This window comes from Engystomops pustulosus, chromosome 7 (genome assembly GCF_040894005.1).
Source record: "Engystomops pustulosus chromosome 7, aEngPut4.maternal, whole genome shotgun sequence".
Taxonomy (NCBI): domain Eukaryota; kingdom Metazoa; phylum Chordata; class Amphibia; order Anura; family Leptodactylidae; genus Engystomops; species Engystomops pustulosus.
Genome location: NC_092417.1, coordinates 68,525,691 through 68,543,749, shown reverse-complemented (window position 1 = coordinate 68,543,749; position 18,059 = coordinate 68,525,691).

Below are 18,059 nucleotides of genomic sequence, written 5' to 3'. Positions count from 1 at the left end.
ACGTCGTTCCGTTTCGGATGATCACCAGTTTGGTCGGGAATCCCCATCTGTACGGGATCTGTAGATCTCTGAGTTTAGCTGTTATAGGCTGGAGCTGCTTCCTAAGCCGGAGTGTAGCTGCTGAGAGGTCGGTGTACAAGGTGATGTCATGAAACGGCTGTGGGAGAATTCTCTTCTTTTTCACCGCCAACATCAGTCTTTCTTTAGTTGTGTAGAAATGAATGCGAGCTAATACGTCCCTAGGAACTGTTTCGTCCAAGTGTTTCGGCCTCGGCAGCCTGTGGGCACAATCGATGCACAGATCTTGTGAGCTACACTCAGGCAGCATAGCTTGCATTCATTTTTGTATATACGGGGTCAGCTCACTCTGAGGCACTAGTTCCGGAATACCTCGAAATTTAACATTATTTCGGCGGGACCGATCTTCTATGTCAGCTATTTTTTCTTGGAGTCTATTAACCTCCTCCTCTAGATTATAGTGAGCATCTATGAGCTCGTTGTGTGATCGGACCATCTCTCCGATCTTTTCTTCTGTCTGATGTGTTCTTTGTTCCATTGCCTCAATGTCTGCTTTAATGGGAGTCAGCATTTTGTGGATATCACATTGAAAAGACTGGCGCCATGCTAACATCATGTTTTTCATTGCTGATTCAGTTAGTACCTTGTCAGTTGTTGGAAGTTGCTCCAAGGCATCCCGATGAGTAGGGGAAGTGCTCACAGGAGTTTCCTCCTCTGCCGGCCCTTTCCTCTGTTCCTCTGCTGCGGCTGTAGGTCTGTTGAAGGAGACCTGTACGGAAGGAGAAGGTGGCGGCGGCCATATTGTTGAGTTGCTGCGTCGCAACTTATCTCTGCCTCGGCTCCGAAGCTCCCCGGTCCCCTGTTCTTCTTCCTCACCCACACCAGAAGCCGGAGATACCGGGGCTGAGTAGGATCGTCTACCATGGTGAGCTTCCTCCTCTCTTTCCCCTGCCGTTTGCTGGGTCTTTCTGCGCGGGGAATTCTCGTCTGCGCCATCTTGGATTTGCTCCGGAGGAGTAGGAAAGTAGAATTCCGTAAGCTTACGGGGTTTTGAGATGTTCTTTCTCCTCTTTGTCATGTTCCCGAGATGTTGAGGAACCTCTGTAGCTATTTTGACGGGGTTTTGTGCGGTGGGTAGTCGCTTTCAAAACGGTCAGAGCGGGAGTTAACTCTTCACGCGTCCATACAGACCAGTAGCCAGGCCACGCCCCCCGCTGTGTCTCTTTTAGTACATGTCACCACAGTAATTAATGCACCAATAATAATAATGTATCACAGAAATTAGTACAATGTCCCCAGAATGACCAGTGAAATCTTGAATGTTGGGGAGGGGGACCATAGCCTCCTCAGGCACCTACAGTACATACATTTAAAGGGTCCTTCCCCAGTTTTTAAATCCACAGGATAGGTGATACCAAGGTGATCATTGAGGGTTCTATTGCAGGGACTCACACCAATAATGGGAACGGGGACCCCTTACTCTCTAATGGATATAGCAGTAGGATGAGAATGTATCCTGCCAATACATTTAATTCTTTGGGAGTAACAGAGATAGCTGAGAGCTGACATAAAAATTATTGTGTTTTTTTGCATTCTTCATAAATTTGCAATTATTACATCTGTTACCACCACATTTAAATGAGTCTCTAATACTCAGCCAAGATCCCTTCTCCCTATTATCATGTGTAAAATATTATGAGGGAGATACAATGTTACCAATAGTGCAAGCACGCCTTGATACAAATTGGCAGCCTTGTTGTAACATTCTTCCTATTTTCTCATATGCTGTTAATATGGGTAGATATTTTTTGATAATATTAATTACCTGATGGTAATCACTACTGTAAGTGGTCGAGAATACAATGTTATTAGAATTTTTGTTCTTTCTGGGACCAAACAGTAGTTGTTCTCTGGTTTTACTTAAGGCTATGTTTTTGGCTCTTTTAGTGACTGTTGAAGTGTAGCCTCTTTTAGTTAGTTGTTCTGAAATAAATTGGCATTCCTTATCAAATGATCGAGAGTCACTACAACTTCTACGGGCACGTGAATTCCCCAACAGGTAAGTTTTCCACTACATGTTTGGGGTGACAGCTTGTGGCTTGTAAAATAGAGTTACCTCTAGTGGGCTTACGGTACAGGGAAGTGCCTTTTAGCGTAATGTCCAGGAAGGATATACAGTTGTTCTCTATCTGGTAGGTAAAGCTCAAGTTACAATCATTGCAGTTGATGTAGGATAGAAAATCATACTTTTGAGGACTTCCTTCGTGTCCTGTATGTAACCTGGTATTTTCCTAACAATAGGTTGGAGATAGGCATCCAACCAACTGCTAAGTTGAGAAAAGAGAGACCAGTATTTATTTATTTGCAAAAGCAAGGCTAGAATGACCTCTACTCTCTTCAGCAAGTGTGCCCACTATCTAAAATGTAGTTGGTATTGTGGTGCACAGAGGTCACCAGACTAATTCAGGGTATCTGCCACCTCCCCAAGCATTCTAATCTGATGGCAGCATGTTGTAGAGCAGTGATTTTCAGCCTGTGTGCCGCGGGGAGCCCCTGTGTAGTGCTGCGCCGCGCCCCAGTGTTTCTGCCCCCATACTTACTTCCAAGCCCCGCGTCGGCGATCCGCCCATCTTCTGTAGCTCCTGCACCGCAGGGCCCATGTCACGTGACTGACGCAACCTGATGTCAGGTCGCTTAAGTCACGTGACATGGGCCGTGCGGTGCAGGATCTACAGAAGATGGGCGGATCGCCATTAGGAGAGAAGTTACGCGGAAGAAGACATCAAGGGTAAGTATATAAGGTTATTATTTGTATAGGGAAGGCAGCTAGGGTCTTTTTTTTTATTAGTAAAGGGAGGCTGGGGCTTTTTATTAGTTAAGGGAGGCCTCTAGGGGCTTTTAATTAGTAAAGGGGGCCTCTAGGGCCTTTTAATTAGTAAAGGGGGGCCTCTAGGGCCTTTTAATTAGTAAAGGGGGGCCTCTAGGGCAGTGAAGGCGAACCTTTAAGAGACCGAGTGCCCAAACTACAACCAAGACCCACTTATTTATCGCAAAGTGCCAACACAGAAATTTTATGTGTGATTTATACTCCCTTAGACTCCCTCTGTCAAAGCTTTCATTGATACCAGCACCTGAGGACACCAATAAAACAGAAAATAGAAGAAATTTGGATGATCTTTGTAGCTTCCCTCCAGGGTCCCATAAACAGGAAGAATTGTCAGGGCCGGTGCAGGAGCTACAATGATGATCCAGATCTGCCCACACTTCCCACTCCTCCAGTATTCCCAGGTAGTCCTGTCACTTTAAAATATCTCTGTGCACAGCAAGTCATGGGGTATCTGGGACTGCAGGAAGATACCTGGAGTCCTCTCTGGTCATGGCCTGGGTGCCCACAAAAAGGGCTCTGAGTGCCACTACTGGCACCAGTGCCATAGGTTCGCCACCACTGCTCTAGGGCCTTTTAATTAGTAAAGGGGGGCCTCTAGGGCCTTTTAATTAGTAAAGGGAGGCCGCTAGGGGCTCTTAATTAGTAAAGGGAGGCCGCTAGGGGCTCTTGATTAGTAAAGGGAGGCCGCTAAGGTCTTTTAATTAGTAAAGGGAGGCCGCTAGGGCCTTTTAATTAGTAAAGGGAGGTCGCTAGGGGGTCTTAATTAGTAAAGGGAGGCCGCTAGGGGCTCTTAATTAGTAAAGGGAGGCCGCTAGGGGCTTTTAATTAGTAAAGGGAGGCCGCTAGGGGCTCTTGATTAGTAAAGGGAGGCCGCTAGGGTCTTTTAATTAGTAAAGGGAGGCCGATAGGGTCTTTTAATTAGTAAAGGGAGGCCGCTAGAGGTTTTTATTAGTAAAGGGAGGCCGCTAGGGGCTTTTAATTAGTAAAGGGAGGCCTTTTATGACTGTTTTAGTGTCATTTTGTGCTATTTTGGTTGGTGGTGTGCCCCAGGATTTTCTAAGTATAAAAAGTGTGCCGCGGCTCAAAAAAGGTTGAAAATCACTGTTGTAGAGTAACAGGAAGAATGAATAATGAAGTATAATATATCTATAATATATAGATAAAACCATGTGCGGCAGGTACGGATTTCATTTTTATCAATACCTTATTCTATTTGTTATAAGGAACACATTTTTGTTCATTTTGCAGGAACTAGTAAAACTTGCATAAGAGGAACTTTGTACGGTCCCAATGCTGCAGGGGATGTGGTAATGTCATTCCCGATTTCCTTGTCACATGGATTTGTGCAATTAACAAGTTCTGGAGGTTGGCCCAGTTTTCAAATAAGCTCCACAGAACCCACTGCATTAGTAATGGTGAGAGCTATTCTGACTACAGGAGTACAGACCTGTGTAATGTGTTATTTCTAGCGGTACATGATGGCGCTTTCATTGCTACTATTTTGGGCACTGTACAATGTTTTGATCATTTTTTATTCCAATTTTTATTCATCCCGAGGCATAATTGGTTTGATACTTTTGGGTGATACCTAACATGTTTGATTGGGGTAAAAAATAGAATTGAGGGATTTTTTGAGCCAAGCGCCTAAGATTGTGTGCACGAACGGGGGGAGCGTGAGAGTTGCAGCGTCTGGCCCTGGAGCTGGATGGTGGTCCAGAAGGAATTAATAGATGAGAGGATATAAAAATGGTACGGGGTCAAATGGATTGACGCGCTACATCCCGAATAAAATAATGGGAATTTTATTGGCATTTATTGACAACGCATTTCAACACCACAGCGGTGCCTTCATCAGGTCAAAGACTGCAGGAGTGTGTGGGGGGGGGGGGGTTGCGGGGTCCGGCAGGGGAGGTGGCAGAGTATGAGCTCTGGCCGGTGACCAAACCACTGAGAGGTGCCACTCGTCCTCTTTTTTTCACTCCACTCCTGGTTTGGACATCGAAAAGTGCATCTGTAGGACACTATGCAGAACCTTCTCAGCTTCTCTTGCTCTATGACATGCTGCTGACACCGCTACTAGAGATGGGCGAATCGATTCTAATGATTCTAACTTCGGTTAGAATTTCAGGAAAAATTCGATTTGTCATGAAGCCGAAGTTTATGCTGATTCACGGGAACGAAGTTGTTTTTTTTCTCCTCATGTTTCTGCTAAATGGGCGCGAGAACAACGTGTTACATGGGGCAGAGAACTCTGGGAAGGAGAAAGGAACACCCCCGATGACACCTGTAACCGAGCAGGCTTATGTGATGTCACACAGCCCTATAAAACCCAGCCATTTTCTATCTCAGCACTTCACACTTCATGTTGCTATTGAACTGTGCGATTCTTGCTGCAATCACTCGCTGTTCTCTAAGGGGGATCTGTATACCCCAAATAGCAGTTCTATTTAGTGACAAAATCGAATAGGAAGAAATCTGTTTGACATTCATGCATCTGCAGTAGTGAGCTGTCAGTTGTAGGTTATCTGTATAACGCACATTGCCATACCTTTTGGGGCTCTAGTTTACAGCCATATTTACGTGTGAAATCCACATAGTTTATACAGTGATTTTCGCTGAAATTACACTGTCAGTTGTGGGGTATCTGTATAACGCAAATTGCCATACCTTATTGTGGCTCTAGTTTACAGCCATATTTACGTGTGAAATCCACATAGTTTATACAGTGATTTTCGCTGAAATTACACTGTCAGTTGTGGGGTATCTGTATAACGAACATTGCCATACCTTATTTTAGTTTACAGCCATTACAGCCAGCAGCAGCAGCAGCAGGACATGAAGCAGACCCTGTACCAGCAGGTGGTGGCCTACTTGGACAGCACTTTACCACCTGAGGTAGAAGATCACATGGACTACTGGGCAACCAAACTTGATGCGTGGCCGCAACTTGCAGGGTTTGCAATAGAGAAGCTGTCCTGCCCGGCCAGTAGTGTGGCATCAGAGCGGGTGTTCAGTGCGGTGGGGGCCATCGTTACCCCCAGGAGAACCCGCTTGTCCATCTGTAATGTGGAGAGACTGACCTTTGTCAAGATGAATCAGGCTTGGATCGCCCAGGATTTCAAATCACCAATGCCTAATGCATCAGATTACATCAGCCATGACGCCTCCTCCAAACGTTGAGAAATGAGTCGGGGTTCTAACTACCTGCCTCAGCTACTATTCTGATGCTGCCACCCGCCTGATGCCACACATCTACTGCTAGTTGCACCATCTGCCTCCTACCATCTTTACCAGGGACTGGAATTGTCCGCCACCTTCACACTATATCATGGTGCCACTCTGCAGGCTCCTGCTGCTTCTGATGCCACCTTCACACTATATGATTGTGCCACTCTGCGGGCTCCTGCTGCTGCTGCTTCTGATGCCGCCTTCACACTATATGATTGTGCCACTCTGCGGGCTCCTGCTGCTGCTTCTGATGCCGCCTTCACACTATATCATTGTGCCACTCTGTGGGCTCCTGCTGCTGCTGCTTCTGATGCCGCCTTCACACTATATCATTGTGCCACTCTGCGTGCTCCTGCTGCTGCTGCTTCTGATGTCACCAACACACTATATCATTGTGCCACTCTGCGGGCTCCTGCTGCTTCTGATGCCACCAACACACTATATCATTGTGCCACTCTGTGGGCTCCTCCTGCTGATGCTGCTACTGATGCCACCTTCACACTATATCATTGTGCCCCTCTGCGGGCTTCTGCTGATGCTGCTGCTACTGATGCCACCAACGCACTATATCATTGTGCCACTCTGCAGCCTACTCATGCTGCTGCCAACTGACCGCTGTCTCCCTGGAAAACCCTGTGATTTCCATAATGCTGTTTTCACCCTCCATCACTCTATGACGTTGCCACTATGTTTGGTTTTCCCCTTGATTTCATCTGTCAGAAGGATGAAAACTTTAGGATTGATAGCCAAAAGCAGGAGTGGATACAGAACACAGCGGACATGCATGTATCCCATTTGCTTCTCATCTCTATTCTGGATCAACTCCTGTTTGTTTTTGGCTTTAGCAATACTGATGGATTATTGACCGATTGAAAGAGGACACTGACGCGTGAAAAGAAGGGCAAAATGATCAGTGACGTCAATGCAAAATTACTGCCGACATCCTCTGCACTTTTTTGGGGGGCTTTCCACATGTATCCGCATTTAACAGAACAGGTTCTGTCGTAATCTATGGAATCATCTGATGTCAGTGTAAAAAGAGTGCACTCTTTGATGTTATAGTGGGATCTTGGCCCTCAGCTCGGTCCTTTCGAGCTGGCACAGACGTTACTTTGTCAGGCTGTGTTCCCGCTTCGCTTATTTGGGGAAGTTGGCCTATGTAAGTGCACATGGAAGTGAAGAGTGAAGAGTGATTCTAAGAGCTGCGGCTGTCATGTGCGTGTCATACTAAAACACAGCTTTGTTTGAAGACCAAACCACGCTCCCTATGCATATTTAAGCATGGCACAATGTTCTACAACACACGACAGGCTCTCTGCAGCCAGGAAATGCCTGTTTTTTAACGTGATTTGTTTTGATTCGATTGGGGTCGAATCAAATTTTTTCTAAAAAATTCGGCGAATCGGGACGAAACGAATTTTAACAAATTCGCTCATCTCTAACCGCTACGGTGTTGAAATGCGCTGTCAATAAATACCAATAAAATTACCATAATTTTACTGTGGATGAAGCACGTCAATCCATTCGACCCCGTACCATTTTTATATCCTCTCACCTAACATGTTTATGATTCGTTTTATTTATTTAATTTATTATATCAGTTCTCTGGAAAGGATAGAGATTTGAACTTTTAGGTTATTTTCTTTTTTTAATTATCACACTTTTTTAGCCCCCCTATGGTACATAAAATTTTTGTCATTCTGCTCTCACCTCCCTTTCCCTGACATTTCTTATCTGAGCTGTCGATTCATTGTGTGTACTATGGTAGATGTGCACTGTTATTTATATTTTATACTGTACAATGTGCAGCATAACATTTATATAATGGTGCATGTCCTCCTTTAATGTGTAAGGTCAGATGCTGGGCTGACACTGCAGGCTCCATAGCAGCTGCTACTGCTGTATTTACGCCCCTGCCTCTTCCTGTTGTAATCTGACAGCACCAGAGGACTTTTCAGCACACAGTGGGAGGGGAAAGTGCTAATACTTTCTGTTTGACTTTGAAAAAACAGATACCTGTTTAGCTCCGGTACGTAACTTTAGGCATTATGCACACAACTGTTTGTTTTTTCCTGTTCTGTATTTACTACTGTATTTTGGCCGTAAATACAGCACGTTTTTCTCCTAAATGACACTGTATCCATATAAAATACAGTGGGCTGGCAAATGATGGATGGCTGACTATTGGCTGGCTGACAGAATGCACCTCCCCACTGGTTCTGGATAGTGTACATATATACGGCCGCATACAGTGCACGACTGGTATTTTACATACTTCCATAGACTTCTACATGAGGACATGCTCTATATTTTTTTTTAATGTCAAATGGTATGGTATGGTGCATAATATGGCCATTGAAATGGATGGCCGTATTGCCCATTGAAATGAACAGGGCTGTATGCTACACATATATATGGCCATTTTCATATGGCTGTGTGTATGAGGCCTAAGACTTATAGGTTCTGGTGCAAAAGTTCATCTTTGGTCCCAACTCAATTCTACTAGCTGCATAGTATCAGTAATTCTTGCAGGGTCAAATGATACAACGCTAGAAGATAAGTTCCTTTCTAAGGTCTTAACAAAATGTATAACAAAAGGACTCAAAAGGCAGCAGCAGGTATCTCGACTATCATATGAGTGCTACCTCTCAGAGCATCATAGTGAGACATTGCTTTTATAACAGCTGAGGGCCTCGCTGTTGGAGAAGGCTGAAGGAGACAGGATGAGATAGGAGTGCCATACAAATACATACTGCAATACGGAAGTGTTACAGTATATTGGTTTATGGTTTATGATCTCTTAACTGGTACTGCCCTTCTCACCTTTTCCATCCGAGGTACCCCACCTCCTTGACTGCATCTTTGGCAAGAATAAAATTGACTACCTCATTACATTCCCCTACCCCTGTGGCACGCAAGGGGAATATAAGGCAGGGGCTTCTGTACCCCTACCTCTCTTCACTACAGCACTCAAGCAATGCCCGTCTATTGCTGTGTCCAGGTTCATCTATCCTTGGAAACTATGGAAGAACAGCTAGCAGCGTGGCTCCGCCATCCGCCGCCTGTTCCATTAATCTCATGAAGCGACGAGGGGTTCGACGAAGGACCCCATCAGACCCCTCATTTTGATCTGTGGGGGTCTCATCACTGAGACCCCCATGATCAGCAAGGATCAGATAGGGCACAGGATAGGGTCTAACTTGCATTTGTGGAAAAAACCCTTTAAAGGATTATTCCCATTTTATAATGAAAAGCTGTAAAAAGTTTTACACATTTTCTACATACTTTCTGTACTTTCTGGAGCTCATTTACTAAGGGTCCGTGGACCACACTATTGTGGGATGTTCCGGAGATTTCCGATTTGCGCCGCATTTAACTAGGGATTAAGGCTCACGCGATCAGATTTTGGCGCATCGGTGCCGTCTTTTATGCGACACAAATTGGGGGGGGGGGGGGGCACACCGTCGGACGATCTGAATGATTCGGACTGAGCGCGGGATTTAAAATTTAAATTGTGTTACAAGCTAAGCACTTATATGCACCTGGAAGAAGAAGGTGAACTACGGGGGACCTGAACGGGGAAGAGTTACATGCAGGATATTGGGCGCACGCTCGTAGTGAATCGCGGCAGCTATGCATTGTCGCGGGGAATGCACCTCGGGGATCGACGGGTAAGTAAATTTGCCCCCCTGTGTCAGTTGCTCACAGTTTTCTGGATCTCTGCTTGCTTTCATTCTATAGAAATCTTATTTGTTTATTTCCAATAGACAGAATAGACCATGGTCACCCAGGTGCACAGCTTGTTATATCACACAGCTCTGATTACTCTCTATGATACTAAAGCAGGGGTCAGGAACCTTTTTGGCTGGGAGAGCCATGAACGCCACATATTTTAAAATGTTATTCAGTAAGAGCCGTACAATATGCACATGCCCCCCAGTAGATAGGTAGTCCCAGTGTCACGGGTGCCCCTGCGATCTACGTCTCAGATTGGAGGTACACCCGTGCTCCTCTCCGTGGCGGCGCCCCTTTCTGAGCTCACTCACCTCTCCATGTTCCTGCTCCCGTCCTGGCTGGCCAGCGCACGCCGACACTCGCAGATTTAAAGGGCCAGCGTGCCGCTGATTGGCGCTACCCACTTCCTGGGTTCCTATAAAGACCGACAGCTCCCAGCATTCCCCGCTGGATCTTAGTTCATCATGCCTATGAGGAAGCTTTCTACAGTGTTTCCTTCCCAAGTGTTGACCTCCCGTTGTGACCACGGACCTGTTCTGCTTCTTCGCTGCCAGCCCTGACCTCTTGCTCCGTCCCCGACCTCGCATCATTGCCACCTGCCTTGACCGTCTGCCTGTTCCTTACCACAAGACTGCCTAGTGATCCTGTACCTCGACCTTTGCTGCCACCGTGAACAATTCACCCCTGTAGTACGACCTGGCGGTACCACGCGGTGGGCCCTGGTGAAGACCGGGTGCCACTTACATTCTGGTCCCAGTTGTAGGTTTAGATAGGTAGTCCCAGCACATGCCTCCCAAAAGATAGGTAGCCCCAGCACATACCCCCAGTATATAGGTAGCCACAGCAAAAAAAAAAAGTATTCACTTATCAGCGCTCCCTGCAGCCAGCTCCTCATCGCTCCTCTCTTCTCTTTGACCCAGTCTTAGACGTTGATAGCGACATCGCTGTCTGTGTCCAGTGATCAGTCTAAGACACACACAGCAGCCATCACTATTTATTAAAGATCTGTCTGAGAGCCAGATGCAGCCAACAAAAGAGCCATATCTGGCTCCCGAGCCATAGGTTCCCTACCCCTGTACTAAAGAGTCGTTCACCTGTGTGACCATGGTCAGATTTCTATCCACTGAAAGTAAGCAACAAAGCTTACTATAGAATGACAGCAAGCAGAGATCTTGAAAAATGAGAAATTGATACAGAAAGTATATTGGAAAATTTTATTATTTTTCATCATACAAACAAAAACTAATTTGCCGAAGTAGCAATACCCCTTCAATGATAGTCTGTGTGGTCCAATGACTCTCCTCTGAGATCAGTTATCCTCATACTGGAGTGTAGATTATATAGTGCTCACTACTGATCGATGAGGCAATTGTCTTTCCGATGAGATCAGTTATTCACAGACTCACCGTATTAATGATTAACCCCCCAAATGCACCCCACCCCCCCTTCCAAAAACCAAAACACAACACAATTTGGGATAAAAATTTAGATCGTTTTGATTGTAAGATGGGCCAATATTTGTTGAGGTTTTTTTCAATATCTTTGGTACATGAGTCAAAGGTCCCTATGCACCGTACCTGTGTGGGTTCCTCTCTTTTTCGAACAGAGTCCACTATCAGGATGTCCCTATTTTTAGCTTTGGCTCTCCTATATGCCTACATTAAAGTTTTCTCTCCAGAAACCGTTTATATAGGAGTCTTGACTCTTTTTCAAAAGCCTCATCTGAGGAACAGTTCCGCTTTGCCCTTAAATATTGCCCAACTGGGATGCCCCTCTTTAGGCGTTTGGGATGCCAACTCTCCCAGCTAAGTAGGCTATTGGTGGATGTAGTTTTCCGGTAGACTGCAGTTTCAAGATCACCCATATCTCGCTTCTTTATAGTGAGATCCAAGAAATTAATTTTGTATTCGGGAATTTCCGGAGTGAATTTCATACCGATGTTGTTGTCGTTAATTAAAGAAGACGTCCTCACTCCCGTCCCAGAGAATGAGGACGTTGTCGATATATCGACCCCAAAACAAAATGTGATCTGTGTACTGTGTATTGTGATAATTGAAAACAAAAACAGACTCCCACCACCCTAAAAGTAAATTATCATAAGTAGGTGCACAGATTATGCCCATGGCAGTACCTTTCACCTGATGGTAAAAGGTACTGCCAAACAAAAAACAGTTGTGAGACAGTAAAAAATCAAGTAGTGTTAAAGTGAAATAATTATGATCCGAAAAAATGTGTGCCTTTCGTGTCCAAGAAACTTTTGACTGCGGTCAGTCCTAGGTGGTGTTTGATGTTGGAATATAACCCTTCAATGTCTAAACTGGCTAGATAGGTCCACGGGGGTACTCTAATGTCATGTAACTTGTTGATGACATCTTTGGTGTATTTGAGGTATGACGGTAGGGCAGGTACAAATGGGCGTAATATATTGTCAACATACTCACCAATTCCCCGAGTTAGGTTAAAAGTACCAGATATGATGTGGCACCCTGGCAAAGGGGACACTTGTTTATGGACTTTTGGTAGTGCATGAACATAGATATGGTTGTTTTTTGTTGAAGATATATTTATACTCATCCTTTGTTATAAGGTATCTTGCTAAACCATTGTCCAGAATTTTAGATCGTTAAGGAAGTGGTCAGTCGGGTCCCTTGGCAATACCTCATCTCTATCGCCCATTAATTGCTTTAACATATCAACGTATTGTTCACAATCCATAATTACTGTGTTATCCCCCTTATCAATGGTTTCAGTACGATGTTATTGTTTTCTTGTAGCCTCTTCAAGGCCTGTTGTTTTTGTGTGTTCATATTTGGGATAATTTTTCTTCGGTTTGGTTTGATCTTTTTTATGTCTTTTGTGACCTATTGTACAAAAGTATTGATCATGGGGTACTCTGAGAACGATCTAGATATACTATGTTGCAACAATGTTTCAAATTTTACTGAACAACAATGAAATCTACTGGTAGTAAATAGACGCAGTCAACATTGAATGTCCCACACACTCACAAAACTAGTTAATACACAGCTGAAATGCTGTCCAGTGCATACGATGACTAATAAAAACAACCCCACAACTGACTACATCATTTTTAATTGTGTGTTGGAAAACTTCCTACTACGTGCTACATGATAGGAAGCTTCTTAAATATAATTAATAGAGATGAGCGAGCACTAAAATGCTCGAGTGCTCGTTATTCGAGACGAACTTTTCCAGATGCTCGAGTGCTCGTCTCGAATAACGAGCCCCATTGAAGTCAATGGGAGACTCGAGCATTTTTCAAAGGGACCATGGTTCGGGAATAAAATGTGTTAATTAATTGAAAAAGAATGTCTTCTGATAAGTTAGCAGATGTATGCAAACATCTGCAATCTATTCTTCACTGTTCCGCGCGTATATTATCTCCCGACAAGTTAGCAGATGTGAAGAACAGTGAAGAATAGAATAAAAACAGTGAACACAGGATCATTTAAGTGAAAAACACAGTGAAGAATAGATTGCAGATGTTCTGCACATCTGCTTACTTGTCGGGAGATACGCTGTCCCGGGATCCGCTGCTCTTCTTCCACTGAAGTCTCCCCGATGTCTCCGTGCCCCTCGATGTCTCCGTGCCCCTCGATGTCTCCGTGCCCCTCGATGTCTCCGTGCCCCGAGATGTCTCCGTGCCCCGAGATGTCTCCGTGCCCCGAGATGTCTCCGTGCTGCCGCTGCCCCATGTCTCTGTGCTGCTCACCGTGTTCTTCACACATATATATTGTTCTTCACATACTATTTTGTTCGCACCGTTCCGCGCGTATCTTCCGACAAGTAAGCAGATGTGCCGAACATCTGTAATCTATTCTTCACTGTGTTCTTCACTGTGTTTTTCACTTAAATGATCCTGTGTTCACTGTTTTTATTCTATTCTTCATTGTTCTTCACTGTGTTTTTTTAATTAAATGCTCGATCTCGAGCAGGGGAAATACTCGTCCGAGCAACGAGCCGTCTCGAGTACCTTAATACTCGAACGAGCATCAAGCTCGGACGAGCATGTTCGCTCATCTCTAATAATTAATAAAAGTGATGCTTTAGCACAATTTTGACCAATGGGTCTCAGTGAGGTCTTTTAGACCTTTTTTGTAAATAGAATTCATTTTGTACCACAACATTCAAAAAATGATTTTTGTCAAGCAGAAGGCAGAATGAATTCTGTCACACAGAGTTCATTGAATGAATTTTGTTACACAGGATTCATTATGTAAAACAAAATTCACACAATTAATTTTATCACATATAAATAATTTTATCACACACAACTAACAGATGAATTTTTTGACACAAATCATTTTGTCACACAAAATTCACAAATTAAATTTTTGTCACACAGAAATCATTTTGTCACAAACTCACTGTATTTACTGAATACACAAAAAGTATTTTTGCACATTTTGGCAAATTTACTTACCCGGTCCTGTCGCGATCCAGCGGTGCGTTCTCCGTTGAGGATACGGGTCTTCCGGCGATTCGTGCGCCCGATGTTCACCAAGTGTCGCTGCTGTGCTGAAGTCCACCGGAGTTCGCCGGAGTTCACCATCCTATCCCTGATGCTGGTAAGCGCATGTCAAGCAACAATTTTTTTTAAAAAATACCTCGGTATTTCCGAATACGCTGGGTTTTCCGACGGCCACGCCCCTCGGTTTCCGTCACATGCATGCCGGTGCCGATGCACCACAATCTAATCGCGTGTGCCAAAAACCCAGGGCAATTTGGAGCAAACCGGTCATTTTCGGGAAACCTGACGAAAAAGAGCAATTCGGGCCCTCAGTAAATGACCCCCAATGTCTATATTGCCTAAATGTGTGTACAGAATCAATTTTTGAGTTCAAAATATTCTGTCACACAAAGTGACATTTGTGTAGAACACAGAGGGGGGCATTTACTAAGGGCCCGAATCGCGTTTTTCCATCGCGTTACCCGAATATTTTCAATTTGCAACAATTTTCCCTGAATTGCCCTGGGATTTTGGTGCATCAGCGCCGGCATGCACGCGACGGAAATCGGGGGAGTGGCCGTAAGAAAAAACACTATTTTTTTTAAAAAAAAGCATCGTTTGACACACGCTTACCTGCACCCAGCGTAGGATGGTGAACTTCACTGCACTACGATGGAATTCAGCGCAGCAGCGACACCTAGTGGACATCGGGCACACTACCTTAGTGAATCGCTGGAAGACCCGAATCCTCCACACAGAACGTGCCGCTGGATCGTGACAGGACCGGGTAAGTAAATCTGCCCCAGAATGTTTACAGAACAAATTTTGTCACATAGAAATCGTTTTGTCCCACAAAATAAATTTTGTCAAACAAAATTCATAAAATGAACTTTGTCACACAGAATTCATTTTGTCACACAGAAATCATTTTGTCATGCACAGAATGAATTTTGTCTAACAAAATGAATATTGTCTCACAGAATTCTTTTTGTCACACAATATTCACAAAATGTATTTTGTCACACAGAAATTATTTTGTCTTGCTTAAATCATTTTGTCACAGAGAATTCATTTTGTCAAACAAAATTCATTTTGTCCCACATAATTTACTAAGCATTAATATTTACACATTAAATTCACAGAATTAATGTTGTCTTATAGAAATTGTTTTGTCATACAAAATTCACAGAATTACTTTTGTCACATGAAAATTGTTTTGTCATAAACCATTTACAGAATTTATTTTTGTCACACAATTCATTTTGTCACACACAATTCACAAAATTAATTTTATCACACAGAACATTGTTGCACAGAATGAACTAAACATTAATTTGGCACAAAAAGACACAAATAATAATTTGTCCCAGAAGATTCACAAAATCCATTTTGTCATGTAGAATTAATTTTGTTACACAGAAATAATTTTCCTCACACAAAAAACTCATAAAATGATGTTTGTCCCACAGAATTCATTTTGTCATACAGAAAACATTGTCACAAAAAATTCTCTGAAAATTAATGTCACACATAATTCACAAAATGTATTTGGAACAGAATAATCATTTTGTCCCACATGATTCACAAAATCCATTTTGTCATAAAGAATTATATCACATGAATTTTTCACACAAAATTCACAGAATGTACTACCATACCCAGATCATACCTCCATTCATCTATATTGGCGATATTGGTGTCTGGCAGTATCTGGGTCTGTAATCCAATAAAGTAAGCTTTATCGCTGGAAGAAGAACTGAGGTTGGCTGTCCTGGATTATTACCTGGTTGAGTAGTATAAAGTGGACTGGTGACGATTCAACTTCATCATCATATCATACATTCATCTTATCACAACATCAAGTTGTGCAGGATCCATTTTTTTGTCCTAATGTTCGGATATCCATGTTGGTTGTGAAGAGGTAGATTCTCTTGTCGTTTACGATACTACCGGCAGTGCTCTAACAGCATGCTAGTCACAGGACAGCACCTGCAAGGCATAGAGGCCATGGGGGATATTTATCAGGACCTCTGCGCACCGCCAGTGGCGCAGAGGCCCTGAAATAATCGCAAATGCTAGCTTATTGCTAGCTTTTGCGATTATTTTCCCCAATCCGCCACCTTCGGCCGAGCGGGGGGCGCGGCCGGACGGGAGTGGGCCGGCGCGGGGCGTTACTGTCCCAGCGCCTGCGCACTCGCTGCTGCGGGCGACTTTTTCAAGTTGCCGGTTGCGGTTTTTTCTACGCCAGGCCCTGCCTGGCGTAGGATAAACGCTGCGCAACTGGCAGCCCAATACATCAAGAGGCAGAAGCCTCTTCATGTATCGGGCTGCGAATTTGTAGCACGAGCGCCAGCGTATGATAAATATCCCCCCATGTCTCCAATTTTCCTACCCAGAAATTGAATGGAAAGGACCAAACCTTCAGTACCAAGAGACTTATGGATAGATAATCCTCCACCATATGAGTCACATTCCTCCTGGTACTGCCACATCCAATGGTGGTGAAGATTGAGGAGAAGGGAACATGGTATTCCACAATGTGGCCATGTTCACTGTACATCGCCTCTTCCACTTACACCGCCACATACACCTCCAACTCCCCCCGTTTAGAGATGATCAGACCAAAAATGTGTCTGAATTAGGGTCGCACCGATACTATAATTTTGATACGATACGATACTCAGAAAAGTATCATGGTATAGAATACCTGTGTATAAGAAAAGAAAAAAAGTATTATGTAATTGTTTAGGGTTCTCGCACATGTGGTGTTTACATAGCGTTTAGGAATGCAATGCAAACACCTGGGACCGGGCTCAGCCTGATTGCATTCGCATTTCCATTGAAACACATGTAACGGTCGACCAGTGATTTGCCAGGAGAAGCTTTAGTGTTTTATGACAGTGTAGTTGTCAGGCTTCTGGGCTAATGAACCCCCTGGACCACTGTGGACGATGACACAAGCAGACACCTGGGACCAGAATCTAAGTGGCACCCGTTCTTCACCAGAGCCCGCCACAAAGCTGGTTGGATTTGTTGCAGCGTGGTACCACCAGGTCGCTCCACAGGCGCAAATTGTCCGCGGTGGCAGCCAAGGTCGAGGTACAAAGTCAGCAGGCAATCTCGTGGTCGGGGACAGGCAGGTGGTCAAGGCAGGCAGCAAAGGTTCAGGGTCTGGGATGGAGCAGGAGGTCGGGGCTTGCTGCAGAGGAGCGGAATCGGAAACAGGTCTGGGGTCACAAGGTCAATATATGGGAACAAGTCACAGGGAAGGGCTTTCTCTGAGGCATTTAAAAAATCCCAGAAAGAAGTCAGTGCCAATCAGCAGTGTGCTGGCCCTTTAAATTTCTTTTTTTTGCATAAGTCAAAAAAACTGATTGCGTTTGGATACAATATGGATTAAACATAGACATCACATCCGTATTTTTTGCAGATGAGCAGCAGACACATCTGAATGAGCCTTAATAAAAATACATTTTTATTTATATAATTTAAATGTATTTTATGTGGAGTTTGTGGGTTCAAATCCTGGGATGTGCAAAAATGTATTTAATTGAATTAAATAGTGACCTTGTGTCTGTGGAAACCATGGAGATGTAGAGGCTGCATATATGGACAGATGGTGGTCCCTGCTCTGCTGCTAACCCGACACATCTGTCAAAAGGATTCCCTGCCCGATGTCTGCTCTGCAGATACAAGGGGGCTTATTTCCTAAGGGTCCGC